This window comes from Leptonotus elevatus, chromosome 10 (assembly GCF_054856555.1).
Source record: "Leptonotus elevatus isolate MCC_2025b chromosome 10, RoL_Lele_1.0, whole genome shotgun sequence".
In the NCBI taxonomy this organism is placed as follows: Eukaryota; Metazoa; Chordata; class Actinopteri; order Syngnathiformes; family Syngnathidae; genus Leptonotus; species Leptonotus elevatus.
In genome coordinates, this window is record NC_141248.1 from 24,961,740 (window position 1) to 24,977,258 (window position 15,519).

At 43.8% G+C, this 15,519-nt stretch overlaps 1 long non-coding RNA gene across 2 annotated transcripts in view; it reads left to right on the forward strand.

Annotated features, from left to right (window-relative positions):
* The window catches only part of LOC147167763 (uncharacterized), an 81,498-nt gene that overhangs the window by 20,492 nt on the left and 45,487 nt on the right, over positions 1-15,519 (forward strand). The window contains exon 2 of one of the 2 annotated variants that reach the window (XR_015096324.1): positions 15,220-15,371. The exons of the other annotated variant lie outside the window; for it this stretch is intronic. This is a non-coding gene — a long non-coding RNA (uncharacterized LOC147167763). The remainder of the gene's footprint in view (positions 1-15,219; positions 15,372-15,519) is intronic. 2 annotated transcript variants of the gene reach the window in all.

Genomic DNA, 15,519 nt, shown 5'->3' on the forward strand with positions numbered 1-15,519 from the left:
CCTTCCTCAACCGCCTGCATTCTTTCCTTTCCTCCTTGACATTCCAGAGAGATGGCAATGCAGACAAAACGGGCTTCTTTCGTAAACATCAGAGACAATTTAGTCATCATCGAACCTAACATACAGTTTGTGTTTTGTAAACATCAAAAAAAAGTTGACAGTTTTGAACCTTTTAACTAGAACAGCTTTGTCCATTTCAATTATTCAACATGAGTTTGTTTCGCCCCAAGTAAACATCAAGCACAATTTAGTCTTAAGCAGCCTAACGTACATATTTTGTAAACATCAAAGACAATAAAGTCATCAATGAATGTATTTTTTATTTTTTTATTTTTATTGAGAGCTCAGTATTATTCAGTCGGCAGCCCAAGTCAACATGTCGCCATCATCATTGCTCTTTTTTTTTGGTGCATGCGTCTAACGGACACTTCAAAGTCCCACCAGAGTCGTGAAGTTGTCAGGTTACAGGAGGAAGGATCATAGGAAGGAAAGATGAAGCAAAGTGAAATCCAACACCAACCAGGCATCAGCCTCCACCCACAGCGTTACAAATCCAGAATTTTTCACCAACTCCAGATACATCTGAATTCCAACAGGATTAGTGTTAGGACATCAAGAGACCAGAGGAAGGACTAGAGGAAGGTAGGAAGGAAGGATAGATGAAGCAGAGCGATTCAGTGACCAGTGAGTGTTAAGAGCAAATTATTTTTGAGAACCTCCATCATAGAGGGGAGGGGTCGACCTTGGCCTGACAAGACACGTTTTTTTTTAAACATCAAAGAGATCAATTTAGATCAGGGTTCACCATCCTTTTGAGAGCTACTTCTTGGGTACTGATTAATATCAACAAGTTTTTGTAAAAATCAAGGACAATTTAGCCATCAATGATTCTAAGATAGTTTGGCAAATATCAAGTCAATCTTAACCAGACGAACGTACGTGCTTTTCTAAATATCAAACACAATTACTTGTCATTAACCAAAAGTAGGCCTCCATGGGTTGTAAACATCAAGGACAATTTATGCGTCTGTTTTTTTCTTCTTTCTGGCAAACATCAAAGGCAATTTGGATTCTTCGCCGACACGACGTCCAAATTTTTGGACAATTTATTCTTCAAGCCACCTTGTAAACATCAAAGACAATGTAGTCATCAGCGACTTCCTCGCCACTTCAGAGAGAAGAGGAAGAGGAGGCCGCGTCTTATAAGGTATTCGGATGGCGTATCTCCTCCCCATCAGTCACGCGCGGCTGCTAATCCTCCACAAGGAGGAGAGAAAAAAAAAAGCCAGCCAGGAAGACGAGGGCGGAGGGCTAGTTAAAAAGATGTGACAGAGCGGATTTGCATTTGTCGGCAAGGCGGCGGGGGCAGCGACCGAAAGGAAAAAAAAGTTGAGGAACGAGGGATGAATCCTCAATGGGGTCCACCATTATCCCCCCGGCAGAGAGCGGAACAGACCCACGCAGGCGAAGGTGAACGGTCGCCGCGGCCCATTAGCGACACTCTTTAACCTTCTTTTTCATTCGCTTTCATCGTAGACGCCACACAAATGTCTTTTTTTTTCTTCCCGGCAGCCACAAAGAGGATTTTGGATTATTTCGAGATGTCTCTCGGATCCAGTCCTTCGGATTTTGCCGTTGTCGTCACTCTGTTGCTGTTTTTTTGCTTCTCACCAACATACGTGACATCGTTTCCAAACGGCAATGACATTTTTTGCATAACTGCACATGGACAAATGCTAAATGTCCCTTAATGACACACAAATGCTATGAATGGTCACCCAAATTCAAATGCGCATCTCTACTCAGGTCAACTTCAACCTCTGAAAATATCAAAACAATTGTCAGAGTATTTTGGATGTGATGGCCATCGAACCTTTTTCTCACCATAAGTTCATGCGCAGTTTCTGATGACTTCATTTCTGTTGGCAACTTATTCTACTTACTTTACTTGAAGTTAAAAGCTGCTTCACCATGTTTGCCTTAAAGCCTGGGATCCACTAATTGACCCGGGTCTGCAGACCTCAGAGCCCTTGTGTGTGTGTGTGTGTTTTAAATTCAAGTAGAATTTCCTTTAAGTATTCAGGACTCAACATATTCTGTGATTCATAGACAAGGGAACCAAAAGTACCTTTTTTGCCTGAACATCAAAGACTCTTTAGTTGTCCTTCAACCTAGCATCATTGTTTTAGTCAACGTCAAAGGCAATTTACAATCATCAATGAATGTAAAATTCATATTTTTGTAAATGGTACAGAAAAATAATTTGGCAACAAACCTAATATATTTTTGTAAACATCATTGTCATCTTTAATAAACCAAATTTTGGTCAACATCAAAGACATCGTCAATGTACCCAACATACCTTTTTGCAAATAACGACGATTGCTCTTCAGCAACAAAAACATAACGTAACGGGTTTTTTTTTTTTGAAAGATCAAAGGCAAACAAGTTTTAATGAGGCTGATGTGTGCAATTTTGTAAACATCAAAGACAGTTTAGTCTTCAACGTACCACACATCAACATCAACAATGGTTCAGCATCAACAAAAATGAAACTCAAGCTTGATGAGGCCCGACACATGCAATTTTGTAAACATCAAAGACAACTTGCTCTTCGGTTAGATTGGCGCACGTGTTTTTAAAAAACACAAAATACAGTTGGGGGGTCTTCGAGGCATTTGTTGGATGGAGGGAGGGGGATGGACTTTTGCCGGCTCCGCGTTCCAGTCCCGATACGTGCCTCACTCCACCTCAGTGCAAAAAGAGCTTTTGTTGTTTGTTGATCCTGCCGTCCTTTCGAGCGCCAGCTCACAAATTGGGATCACAGCAGCCGAGCGCCGCCCGCTCTCGCCGTTTTCGTGTTGTTCTCCCTCTGAAACGTCCTCGCTCACCTCACCGCAAACGCGGACCAGGACAATTAACCGCCGCTCGGCCCCAGGGACAAAATGGATTCCGGGCCACTGCGAAGAATGCGCGCATGATGAAATTGGCAATAATTGCTGCGAAATTCGTCACGGGAATCAACTGGACACGCACACAAAACACACAACATAAACACGCAAAATAAAGACAAACATCACAACACCCTCCAAACAGACAAGGCAAACCGCAATACACAAAATGCAGGGTTCGGGATTCAAATGAGCCTTTCCAGCCTGGATTACGTCTTGAATTTAGGGTTGGGGTTTCAAATAAGGGTTTAAATCCGGGTTCGGGTTTCAAGCCAGGAAACAAGGTTTCCTAAGTGAAGGCATCGAAATCCGCATTCGGGTTTTAAGTGAACAAAAGGTGATAGTTCCTGTCTGACGATACATCTGGTAGACTTATTACCTCATCGAAGACAATTGTCTTTGATATTTCCAAAACTATATTTGTTCTTTTCAATGAAGACAAATGTGTGCTTATTTTATATTTTTCTACTGTGACTTGATGTTAACATGCAAGCTAGCTTCAATGGCCGCTTGAATGGATTTGATGTTCCCCCAAAAGTTCATGAAATTGTCTTTGATGTTTACAAAACGCTTATGTTAGGTTCGTAGCACAAATTGATCACGCCGTCTTTGATACTTTTCACAGCACGTGTGGTAGGTTTGTTGATTACTCTTGTCGTAGGTTACAAAACATATCGTGAAAATCCGTATTTGCCTTTAAAGTTGATGAAAACGCCGACATGAACTTCATTGACAACTTTGATATTTACAAAATCAGTTTCATTGTTGACCACAACATTTTTGTAATGACGACGTGTCGTTGAAGAATCCAACTTGGATTGTACAAAATATGCACATAAGCTTCATTGGCGACAAAATTGTCTTTGATGCTTCCAAAATCTCATTTAAAGCCTAATGTACATTATTGGCAACTTTGACTTGTCTTTGATGTTTACATTTGATAGCTTCCCTTCTTCCATCTCTATCCACTGCACTCCGCCGCTAATTAAACGTGCTGCACCCTCATTACCCACAATTCCCTCTGCCACCCGGGACCCTTCCTGTTCCCGACCTCCGATTTTTCTTTCTTCTTTTTTTTTTTTTTTTTTTTGGGGGGGGGAATAATTGCCTCTCTGATGGGTGATGCGTTTTCATCTCTCTTCCGGGACAGCAGTTAAGTGACGCGCCATTGGCCGGCAGCTGCAGCAGGGCCGGCCAATGGCGCCGCCTTCGCATGACCCGCTGAGTCAGCAACGCACGCGCTGAAAAGGCCCCCAGAGACGGACGGGCGTGACCCCATTCTAACGTCGCAAGAACACTTGTCAGATCGCGTCCCAATTTAAAGTAATGAGGACGTCGTGGTCAATTATTGATCTCTTGAATAATTGCTTGGCGTCTGCGATTACGACAGCTGTGAAGATCTCCGCCATGCTTTCCGTTTCCACGACATTCTCTTCATGTCTGTTGTTTTTCTTTTCTTTTTTTCGTGACGGGAGCCCCCGAATGGCCTTAAAGCTCATTTTGCGCTTGCTGCAATTTGCACACAACGTGCAGTAATGTGCTGCCATCAAGTTCATCATCGCGCTCGTGTTTAGTCATCTAATTGCCTCGTTATTACCCTTTTACTGGAATATGACTACAACAGCACCGCTGAAATTGCCGTAATTGGACTTGTTGTTATTTTCCCCCACGCGAAATGCGATGCCGAGTCTTCAGCAAAGCAAACGCGCCGGCGCTTTTAGTGAAAGTCGAAGACAATTATGAGCTGTTTGGGGGAAGTAAAAAAATATTCACGTGGTCAAGGAACCAAACATGTTGAAGTCTGTACTTTTGAACAAATTTTTAAACGGGAGTTTAAGGGGCTCCTTCTTTGAAAACCTCCCTTTAAAAACTCAAGGTCACACATTCTGACATTTTACATTTTAGCTCAAGATTCTAATAACTGTTAAAAACTGTGACCATACTTGGAAAGCCAAAGCCTCCTTTGAAAGCATACTTTGAATGCCTGAAAAGAATTGTCTTTGATGCATACAAAAATGCGTACGTTCGGTTGATGGAGGACATAGTTGCCCTTGGTGTAAAAAAATAAGGAAAAAAAAGTTGATTCAAAATGTTCTTTTGCCGTTTATACCAAATATGTACGTTAGCTTCATTGGTGGCTAAATTCTCATTGATTCCTATAAAATCAAGTATGCTAGGATGCTTTGAGACTGATTTGTCTTTGATGTTTTTGTAAACACTACATATAGTATGTTCGAAATTGTCCTTGATGTTTATGAAAAATATTTTCATTGGCCTCACTGACAACTACAATGACTTTGTTTATAACTCATTGACTCACAGCCATTTTCACTGAAGCAACCCCCTTCACCCCAGGCTGGTTGACTGGATTTTGGCAGATTTTGCAAGGCCCACACAATATTGTGTTCTATTGCTGCAAAAACGTAGAACCTACCAAAAGAAAGATTAGAGTCTCTTCTTTCGTCAGGAAAAAAATTATATTTGTATCTGTTTCCGTTTTGCTGCAATTAGCATTGAAATATAGCTAAGTTTCATCGTTATTCACTTTCCTGTTGAAAACACTGGCAAAAAGAGCTTGTTGCAACATGGCCCTGGTTGATCTCTTATACTCTGCTGCCACCTGCTGGCCATTTTTTTGTAATAACTACCATTGCTTTAAGCGTTCGTTTCAGTTCAGGGGCGAGCCTTCTGTATGCTCGAGCATAAATCAACTTTTAAATACGTTTTTGGGACCATAGCAATATTTAAAATAGAACGTTTTTAGTGAGTTAGAATGATTAATAAAAAAATATATATTTTCATGAAGAATCGATGCCATCTTTGATGTTAGCATGTTAGCTCTTTTGATGACCACAAACCCAATAAGTCCTAAACCAAACAACATTAAGGTTGGAAAAACGAGGTTTCATTTCGCTGTGTCTTTGAATCGTTTCTCAACCTTTGCCCCGCATCTGATTGTCAATCAAACGCGTCAGTCGGTGCTGATGACGAGCTCCGAGAGGCCAGAAACCTCGGCGGGGGTGTCGGTTAAGGCGGGCCGGGCCGCCGAAAGCGCCGATGCCACCGGCGCGTCCGTCTGCCTCCGGGGAAATCAGTGCATGCGTAATTACCGAGCGAGCGACCGCTCGCTCGCCCGCTCGCCCGCCCGCTCTCTCGCTTTCTGCTGATTGATGCCTCTTGATGAAGTGGCGACGTGATTGAAGAGTGAAGACGCTTTGGGGAAAAATCCAGGAGAGCCCTTTAACTGGCGGCCGAGTGGACAGGAGCTTTGGGATTGGTCGCCGTCCTTGTTTGTCCCCTTGGCGTGACTGGAGAGACGCCTTATCAATTAGATCAATCAAAACATTTGAGTCTTCAATGTGTGTTTTTGTTAACACCGCAGACATTTTGTAGTCTTTCATTGTGTTTTCTTTGTTTTCAAATTTGTGGCTGATGTTTCGGCAAAATCATTTGTTGTTATTTTTCGTAATTGGCAGTTTTTACCTCTTTCACCTCTCAGTTCAAATGCTTTGCCTGTAACAAAACTGCCAACGAGTGTCAGCAAATGCAGCAAATTCAAGTTATTTTTAATCTTTTTGAAGAATTCACGCTGGCGTCTCGCCTTCACTTGACTTTCTTAATCAAGAAGGCAGCTGCGGTCCCGACTCCAGCGCCCCCCCCCCCCCCCCACCACCACCACCATCCTGCCCGCCTTCCCTAATCGCACGCAAGCTGCCATGACAGGTAGGAATTTGCTCCAGATTACGGCTGTAATATTTTGGCATTAAGGTGAATTAATGCTGCGGTGAATGTGGCGAAATGCGGGTAATTACTCAATCTGTGGCGCTCTTAAGACATTTTCGGGACACCTCAGCGGATTTTCTCCCCCCCAGAAGGCGCCGTCCCTCCCCTGCTGTCATCTTTAGCTTCCGCGCAAATGTCGCACGGATTTGTCGCGTCCTTCCTTGCAGGTAGAGCCAGAGTGTTCGCAAATCACTCATCATCACTGGAACTAACTTTGTTTCTATTGTGTCGTCCTAAATATATGTTTTGATAAACATCAAAAGACGATTTGATCTGAAATTAACCTTAAATCTCAACTGACATGTTTTTACAAATGTCAAAGATTCACTGATGATTACTTGAGTCGTCAACAACAAACCTTCCGTTTTTTTCTTTTTCTTTTTTAAACATCAGCCAATTGAGTCGTCCCAGAGCCCAACAAACATGCTTTTGTGTCTTCAGTCGACTTCAATTTTGTCTTTTGGCGAAGATTTAAAAACATTTTTGCGAGACATTTTCGTCTGTATGCTTTTGAAAGCATCATTTGACCCGGGACACGCAATCGCCTCTTGGGAGAGACCCACACACTTGCGGACACATTAAATCAAACTCCATATCATTCGGTCCAACTTGTTTTTGGAACTAAAAAGACTTATTTTTTGGCAAAAGAAGCGGGGGCTCACTGAACTGGTCACCGGTCAATCGCAGGTCTCATATTAAGTGAAGGATGACTTTAGTGTAATTGATTACACTTTGTGGATTTTGACCCGAGAGTGTCATCTTTGATTTCGGGGCTGCTGAGATTCTTTGATTTGAGAATGTAATGAATAAGTCTCCTTTGAGAGAGTTTTTGGAGAGCTTTTAAGGACCAAAAACAACGTTTACATGAGCAAGAAAGGCCAAGTCGCTTCGAAAAATCGGCCATTTGGAACATATCTGACCATGTGAGGGGGTCATGGTCGACGTGTGTACACCGTGAAGGTGAAATAAGCCTTGCTGTCAGGCCCGATGCTTCCCAGGTGTTTTTTTTTTTTTAATTCAATAAAAGTGGATATCAGCAGCCAGGCATTCGCTCGGAGTCACGGCCGCTACACCTGAAAGTGGATTGCAGCGCTTCCTCCTTCCTATCTCGTCTTCCATCTTGTATTCCGACTCTGCATTCACTGAAGGGCCAGCAACATTTTGACACCTCCCAGCGCTAGCATACTTCCAGGTGACCTGATCTGAAACAATGATAATAAAACTTGTGTTTGAGGTTGCGCAGCCACAAATACTTCACACGTTTCCCACACTAAGGTGGTATTTATAAAATGTTTGGTTAGCTTGTTGTTTTGCGTTAAAAAGATAACGTGAATTAAAAATGGAAGTCGTTGTACTGCCACTGGATGGCATTAGCGTTTCATGTTGGATGTTGGCCAAAGAAAAAGCACAGCATGCTTCGACTGAACCCTTCACACGTTCCCCTGTCACCCTCTCCTCCTCCTCCTCCTCCTCCTCCTCCTCTCCTCCTCTTCCTCGTCTCTTGTCTCCTGTCTGGTTTGAAGGCCCGGAGGTATGGGCTCGGCCTGCTGGGACGTCGCGGATGAATATTAAAGCGGGAGTCTCAACGGGGGGACACACTCTGGCTGCAGATGCAGGGAAATGTATTCCCTACAAAAAGTAACAGACATTTTGTGACACGGCGGGCGTGTGTTTGGAATCATGTTGCTCCGTGTTTTAAGGAGGCCTAGTACATTTTGACACAAATTAAAACAGTTCCCAAGTGTCTTGTGGGTCAGAAGAGCCCAGGGATCGAGAACCACAGCCTCCTTTTTCAGCGTTTCTAAACATTCTCTTCACACCTGCAGCTGTTTTTTTGGAGGCTTGTGCTGTCTCAAGCAACGGAGTCGCCACTCTCCCTGAGTCAGGCTTCCCGCTAGGTTTCCGCTACGTTCGCAAGCATTCATTGAGATACCAGCTTGATATTCGCCAAATATCGGCACCCATAATCGGCATGGCTGATAATCGGTCTATCCTTTTCTCTCCCTCCATCGACTGTGGGGTGTGCCAATAGCTTTACAATGATGACTCCGGAGGATGCGGAGCCAAGAGGGAACCCCAAACAAATCAGACATGATGGAGCAACTCAAAAGTCACTTTTCTATCGCGTCGCCTTGAAACAATCCTATTGCTTTACTTGGACTTTGTTCTCCTTTTTGAACCGTATTGAGCATCTTACAACTTGGTGACTGGCACCGTAACTGCTGCTATTTTTTTTTTCTCGCTTTTCTGTACGTACTTCCTGAGATCTGTCCTTTTAGCTGACATTTGCGCAAATGCTAAAGGGTCCGGGGCTGTTTGCCTTCCCCCCTCCCCGCCTACCTCCCGCACCCCCCACGACGGAGGACGAGGAGTCTGGCTCGAAGCGCTCGGCATATGAATTCAGCTCGGCCCTAATTCATGCCGGGGGATGAAATCCATCTCTGTGTGATGAGACAATGATTTGCCGAGCGCCATTGTGGCGGCGGAGGGCTGAATTTGCATGTAAATGTGTCGGGGAAATGATTTGGCGAGATGTTGTTGCCCCGCGCTCACCTCGCGGCGAGTTTTTCCGCGTCGGATAAAAGACATTTACATTTTAGATTTCAATTGAAGCACAGGTGAGGCTCGCACAAGCGCAGATGATGAGGGCGAGGAAGATGGGAATGAAAGGGAGGATGTCATTTTCAAAGAAATTGCATTGAATGAATGATATTTGTTGTTTTGGTCGTCTTCCTGCCAAGCAGCTGCTACCACCTTTTGCTTACTGGGAAAATCATTATAAAGCCTGCAAGCCCTTCTCAAATTGGTTCCCTTCTTTGTTTGGCGAATGGTTTCACTTACCCAAAAACTAAAAAAAAAATGGCTTCTCAGCAAATTCATCCTGGTGAAAATGGAGCTACTTTTGTTGAAAATTCAACCCGCACGGCCATTTTGTCTCTGCAACAAGAAATTTGGTCGATTTTGATGCCTGAAACCATTTTGATTGAAAGCTCTCATTTCGGCTCTTTTGGCCCAGTTGCACCCGTGTTTTATCTTCCCGTGTTTTAAACGACACGGCACAGTAGCTCTTTGGGGATCACTTTCACAATTTGCAGGTTCCTTTCAAAGATGAAGTCTTCTCGTGTCCGATTGTTGCCAGTTGTCAACCTTGCATACGAGACAGATGAGTGCCGCTAAGATTTTTCATTTTCGTGAGGCCAGCGAATTTGAAAATACAGCCCCCGAAGCCAGTTGCCCTTACCAATTTGATATTTGCTAGTCGTGTCTATCGTGCGTGGACGCCCCAAAAAGTCTCCAGAAGGCATAGCCCAGAATACATGCATTAAAGCTGCCATTTTAGGCTCAATTTGCACCCTCGTTGATTTTCACAAAATGTCAAAACAACAAATGAGAAATTCTAAGGAAGCGTTTGTGTGTGTGTGGGGGGGGGGGGGGGGGGGCACAAAACAGGCTAGCCTTGCAGCGGAAGCACTCCAATAATGCAGCAGATGGATGCGTGATGCTAACGTAATTAGCCTGATCAGCTCCCCTCCGCTCTGATTTGAGTCTGATCGATTGAGGTTGGATCAATAACAAGCCGCGAGATCTTGTTAGCCTCAGATGTGCTGATCCTCCATTTATGGGCACGTTAATCATCTGGTTTCTGGCGCAGGAGTTTAGCTCTTGTCTCTGGACGCTTGTCATTTTCATTTGAGGCTGTTATTTACGCTAAGATTAGAAATTAGCCTCAATCAAAGGCGCTCTTCGGGCTCAACAATCAAACGTTGGTGCTTAAGCAGTAAATACAAAAACGGTTCCCATCCACTCCGTCAGTAAAAGCTGTTGTTTTCTGGTGATAATGTTAATTAGCACCTGACTAATTGGTGGACGAGCCACGCTAACTTTACAGCATAACACGACTCACAGCTGTAGCTATTTGTTTTCATCATCTTAGTGTCATACATTTGCATGCTAAGGTGCTAAGACTTAATTGAAGTTGCTGTCAAACTGCAATTCATTGGCAGCTATACCAAATTTTGTCACATGATAATGTTGATTACATCTTTGCAGACTGCTAATGGATATGCTAACTTGCTACCTTGTTTACTCGAGGATTTGAGTACAAAATGACATTTTACAGTCACTGGTCGCTGACTCGTAATAATTGCTGTCTCCTAATGTTTGTTGGCCAGATGACCTTGTCACTTATGTCAAGGTACAAATGAAAACCATGTCACTGATTGTTCAGTAATGCTGTGTTTAAGTGCTAACCATGCTAACTAGTCAGCTGGTTTTCCTTGCACACAGCTGAGGTTCTTTGCCTTTTTCATCCTATTGAACATGTTAGCGTGCTAACGTGTCTTTCGAGTAGCTATCGAACGGCAACTTCAAATCTATACTTGTTGACATTTTTGTGCAGGTTTTGAATGGTGCAAAAACGAAGCCACTTGTTGAATGAGAGTTGTTGATGTCAGGGTACAATATTGATTAGAATCTACGACATACTGATGGCTATGCTAACTTAATCATTTGAAAGGATTTCATAGTACAAAAGTCACAGTTGCTAATTGTAAAATAATTCTATGCTAAGTTGCTAACCATGCTAACTTATCAGCTGAATATCCCCCTCAGCACGAATCACATATCAAACATGTTTGCAAGCTAAGATGCTAAAAAAAGTCATTTAAACTGCTAGCAAATGACAAAATAATGACAAGGAGGGAATCGTGACCACGGAACATGGTAGACTTCTTTCTCTGGCGTCGTCTGTGGACTTTGCAGTAGCAGCACTTTGACTTTGCCAAAGCGTTCCCGCGAGGAAGCAGCACTGGAGCGGGAAGGCCGTAAAAGGAAGCGTCAAAAGGACATTTCTGTAATTCACCGGCGAGGTTACGATTCCCGGCTGAGTCCGAGGGAGCTTGCGTTAAGTGTTGCGTCCTCGCTCTCCGACTTGGAGCCCGTTCGCTTTGCGCCGCCTGCCTCTGAATGCAAATGTGGGGAATGATCAAGTTGTACTACGCACTCGATGAGGGAATTCTCCGGGAAATGAGGAGGCTTCTCGAGGGAGGACATTCACCAGAACGCACTCGTCGGAAGAGATCATCATAATGATGTCCTTCTTGAGAAAAATGAGTCATAAATCTACTAAAAGTGTGAACCCGTGATTAGAAAAGACGTCTTGGTAGCATCCACTTGAAGTATTTGAAAATTCAGCCCTTGAAGCCAAAAACATCTCAAGAATCCATGCTTGAAAAGACACGAAGTCTGGTAGTCTTGAGGTCTGGCTTTGTTTATTCAGGGTTGGCTTCTTGAGACTTTTTTTTGTTGTTGTAGTTTTGACTTTTAGGCATGTCTACCATGTGTTGACCCCAAAAAGAAAAAAGTCATAAGAAGCTTTGCATGAAAAGACATTAGAAGACCACCATTTTGGTTTAGCAGCAATTTTTACGTTCATTGATGGCACTTTCCAGTGACGAACTCCTCCTCGAAAAGTACTTTTTTGTGACTCAGCTCCACAAGGTCAGAACATGACAATGTGACAAACTATCATATTTTTCACCAACCTTTTGGATCTACTCCAAATTGTACAACATTTGGCACCATTTTTTTGTACTCCTGTAATGAACAGCAGGGGTCAAACCTTTTTAAACTGCCGATTCCAGTTTCCAGATTCCTGCAATTTTCTGCAGTTCCCATGTGGACGACTTTGTTTTCTTTGGCTTTTCCCTCAAAGACGGTCTAAACAATCAAATCTCGCCGTCGTCAACTTGCTGGGAATTGTACTCGGCAGGACAGGTGTCAGCAGCTTCCCTCGGCGGCAGCGCTGCACAAAAAATACCTTCCTCCGAAAAAAAGTCCCATTTTGGCGTAAATGTGGATGAATATAGATGCGCGGCACCTTCTGTCGCCGTCTGCCTCGTCCATTTGTCTCCATTAGAGGTCTGCGGGGTGAATTAGGCTGCGCATCTGTTGCAGGTCATGTCTGGGACCGTCCACAGCAGTGTTACAAGGGGGGATTGTTGTTTGTGGTTGCCAGCCAAGTTGTGCGCCGCCATTTGCACCTGCGTCCTCTTCGGGATGTCCTTCCCTTGCACCTTTCGTCTTCCGCCATGACTTTCTTTCTGTTTACGTCAGCATTGGATCTGCTTATTCATAGACTGTTGTTGATCTGCTGCACAAGCACAAAAGCCTCGCATGTCTTTATCTTATTTAAAAAAAAAATAACTGCTCAATATACAGTAAAATGTTAACTACCCACTTGTATGCTATTTACTTTTTTATGTTTTCATTATTCCATACAATCTGATTTGTGCAGTAGCTGCTTCACTCTGCACTACTTTAACACTTGAAATCCCCCTCAAGGGATCAATAAAGAATGAACTTGTCTTATCGTAAAATAAGGCCAATGATTAGATTTCTTTTTTTTTTTTATCCGTTTTTAATTTTATTGGCTTATATTTTCCCCATTATTCCTTTACATCAACTTCTGCAGCACAGAAATGAAACTAGCTAATACAAACAAAATGGCTTCCACTTGGGAATATGTTCCTTTTGTGCATCAAAACAAACCTTGGTAAATTCACATTTTAAATCTTCAACAATTGAATATGATAACACGGGCTGACTAATCGCATCCCTTCCACCAAAGCCCAAGTCAGTTAAGTCTGAGTCTGTTTGTTTTCTGTGCATTGTCGACATAAAGTTTCTGGTAATAACCTCATTGAGTGAAAAATGCGCATTTTCCCATATGTTCTCCAGTTTAGTCAACAGAACCCTTGATGAGTCACTCTTATTTATTACGCCGTCAAAGTGTGCTGGGATGTTGTTGCAAAGTGCTCTCTTATTGCTTAGTCAGTGCAGTCGATAAGCTCGTGCAGCGTGGCAATAAAAAGTAGTAAATCATCCACATAATTAACTCAAGTCGAGCCCCTTGAAGTCGTTAAAGCTCAGACTGCTTTCGCACCGGCGAGTATTGGACCGGCGACGTGGTCCAAATCTCCTTTCGCGGATTCCGTTTCAAATTCCGCCCGATTCACTGAGCAACGGGGAATTTGATGAACGGGTCTCTCTCAAGTGGACAAACAAAAATCGTTGCAAGAAATCATGCCTGGAAAGAGAAAGCAGACATTTTAAGGCATTTGCTGATATCTTTTTGGGGGGAAAACTGCGCCCCCAAAGACATTTTGGCAGAGCAACAAAAACAATTCTGACCAACCTGCAGACGAAGGTCTCAAAAAGCTCCAAAACACGCAAGAAGTCTGCCATTTTCAAGCACCCATTTAAGGTTAAAGCTGTTTATTGATGATGGATTATTGCTTTAATTGGAACCACCTGCAGCTACAAGACAGATGTTTTTCATTTAGGCCCTTTCCACACGAAAGTCAGTTTCAATGTATCCGCACAAGTTTTTTTTTACCGTTTGGGCAGTTCGTCCACACGGCGGCGCCGTTTCGGAGCTTGAAACCGATCACTTTTGAAACCGGGCTCCAGAGTGAAAAGATTTCAAAATGCGCCCCAATGCGTTCCAATGTGGACACCATATGCGGGACACGCCTCCATTTTGATGACGTATGCTCTAACCGCCAGTCTGTCAATAATGGCGGAAAGCCGCGTTGTAGTCATTTTGCGCGACCTTCTCGGCTTTTACAGCAAAATGTTTTGCGTGATGTTGCACTGGAATCACCCGCCATTGTCACTTTTCCTGTGTTCGTCTCACTGACGCCCGCACACGGCCGTGCAAGGCGTTGAAGCGACAGGGCGGCCATCTTACTCCTCCCATCTCGCGAGCAGATAATAAACGATACGTACACGTACAGATTAGACATGTACAGCTCGTAAGCTCGTACTGTAAATGTATAGGATCGTATTTCTTGGGAGGAGTAATATGGCGGCCTTGCGGCTTCAGCAGTCTCGGCCTATCCGCCATTCAGATCAGGGGTTCGTCTTCTTCGCTGATTTTTCTTCTCCGCTTCCCGTTAACTCCCTGCGGCTGCGCTACAGCGCCACCCCACACTTGGCGTATACATTACAGCCATTAAAGTTCATTAACGTCGTCTTTTGGACACGCGCATGTTTTAAAACGTTTCTGTGTGTACAAGATTCTTATGAGCAACGAAGCCAGCTTTGCTTCCGTGAGAACAGGGCCTTAGAAACTTAAGTCAGTAAAATCATGGGCAAAATAAGCAGATGAAGTCTTATTTTTCTTTGAAGTGGCCATTTTAGAGTCACTTGATGCATCGTCTGATGGGAGGTCTCGCTTCTCGCTCAACCCTTGGTTTGTTATATTCTGCCGTTGAGCAATTCAGGAAAAAAACCACGTTTGTGCAAGCGAGCTCACAGTGGCCAGCGTCTAATTTATACAAACAATTGAAGTGGCTCATGTTTGCTCTGCAGAAAGTGATCAATGACTGACATCTGGGAGCCAAATTGTGCACTACTGTTGAAAATATAATACTATGACCATATTCGCCACCTTAAATAACAAAACCTTTTGTTTCTCCCTCAGCCGAGTTCATCTCCTCTGAGCTTCGTCTTTGTCTTGGCTCCCCGTTCGATACTTTTGACGCGGACGAGCTTTCCTTCCCGTATGGATCGGCGGCAACGATGCAGAGGGAGGAAACGCCGCAATGAGCTCCGAGAGCTTGTCGGCGGGGAAAGGTGGGAGTCGTCGAGCGAGTCGTTCCGCTTCGGCTGGAAGGAAATGCCACCGAGCTGCCAGGCGGCTCATAAATACTCTCAAGGACCGCGGCTTTACGACAAGTCAATCGTTGCTGTTATTAGCACACGCACAAGCGCACGCGCGCAG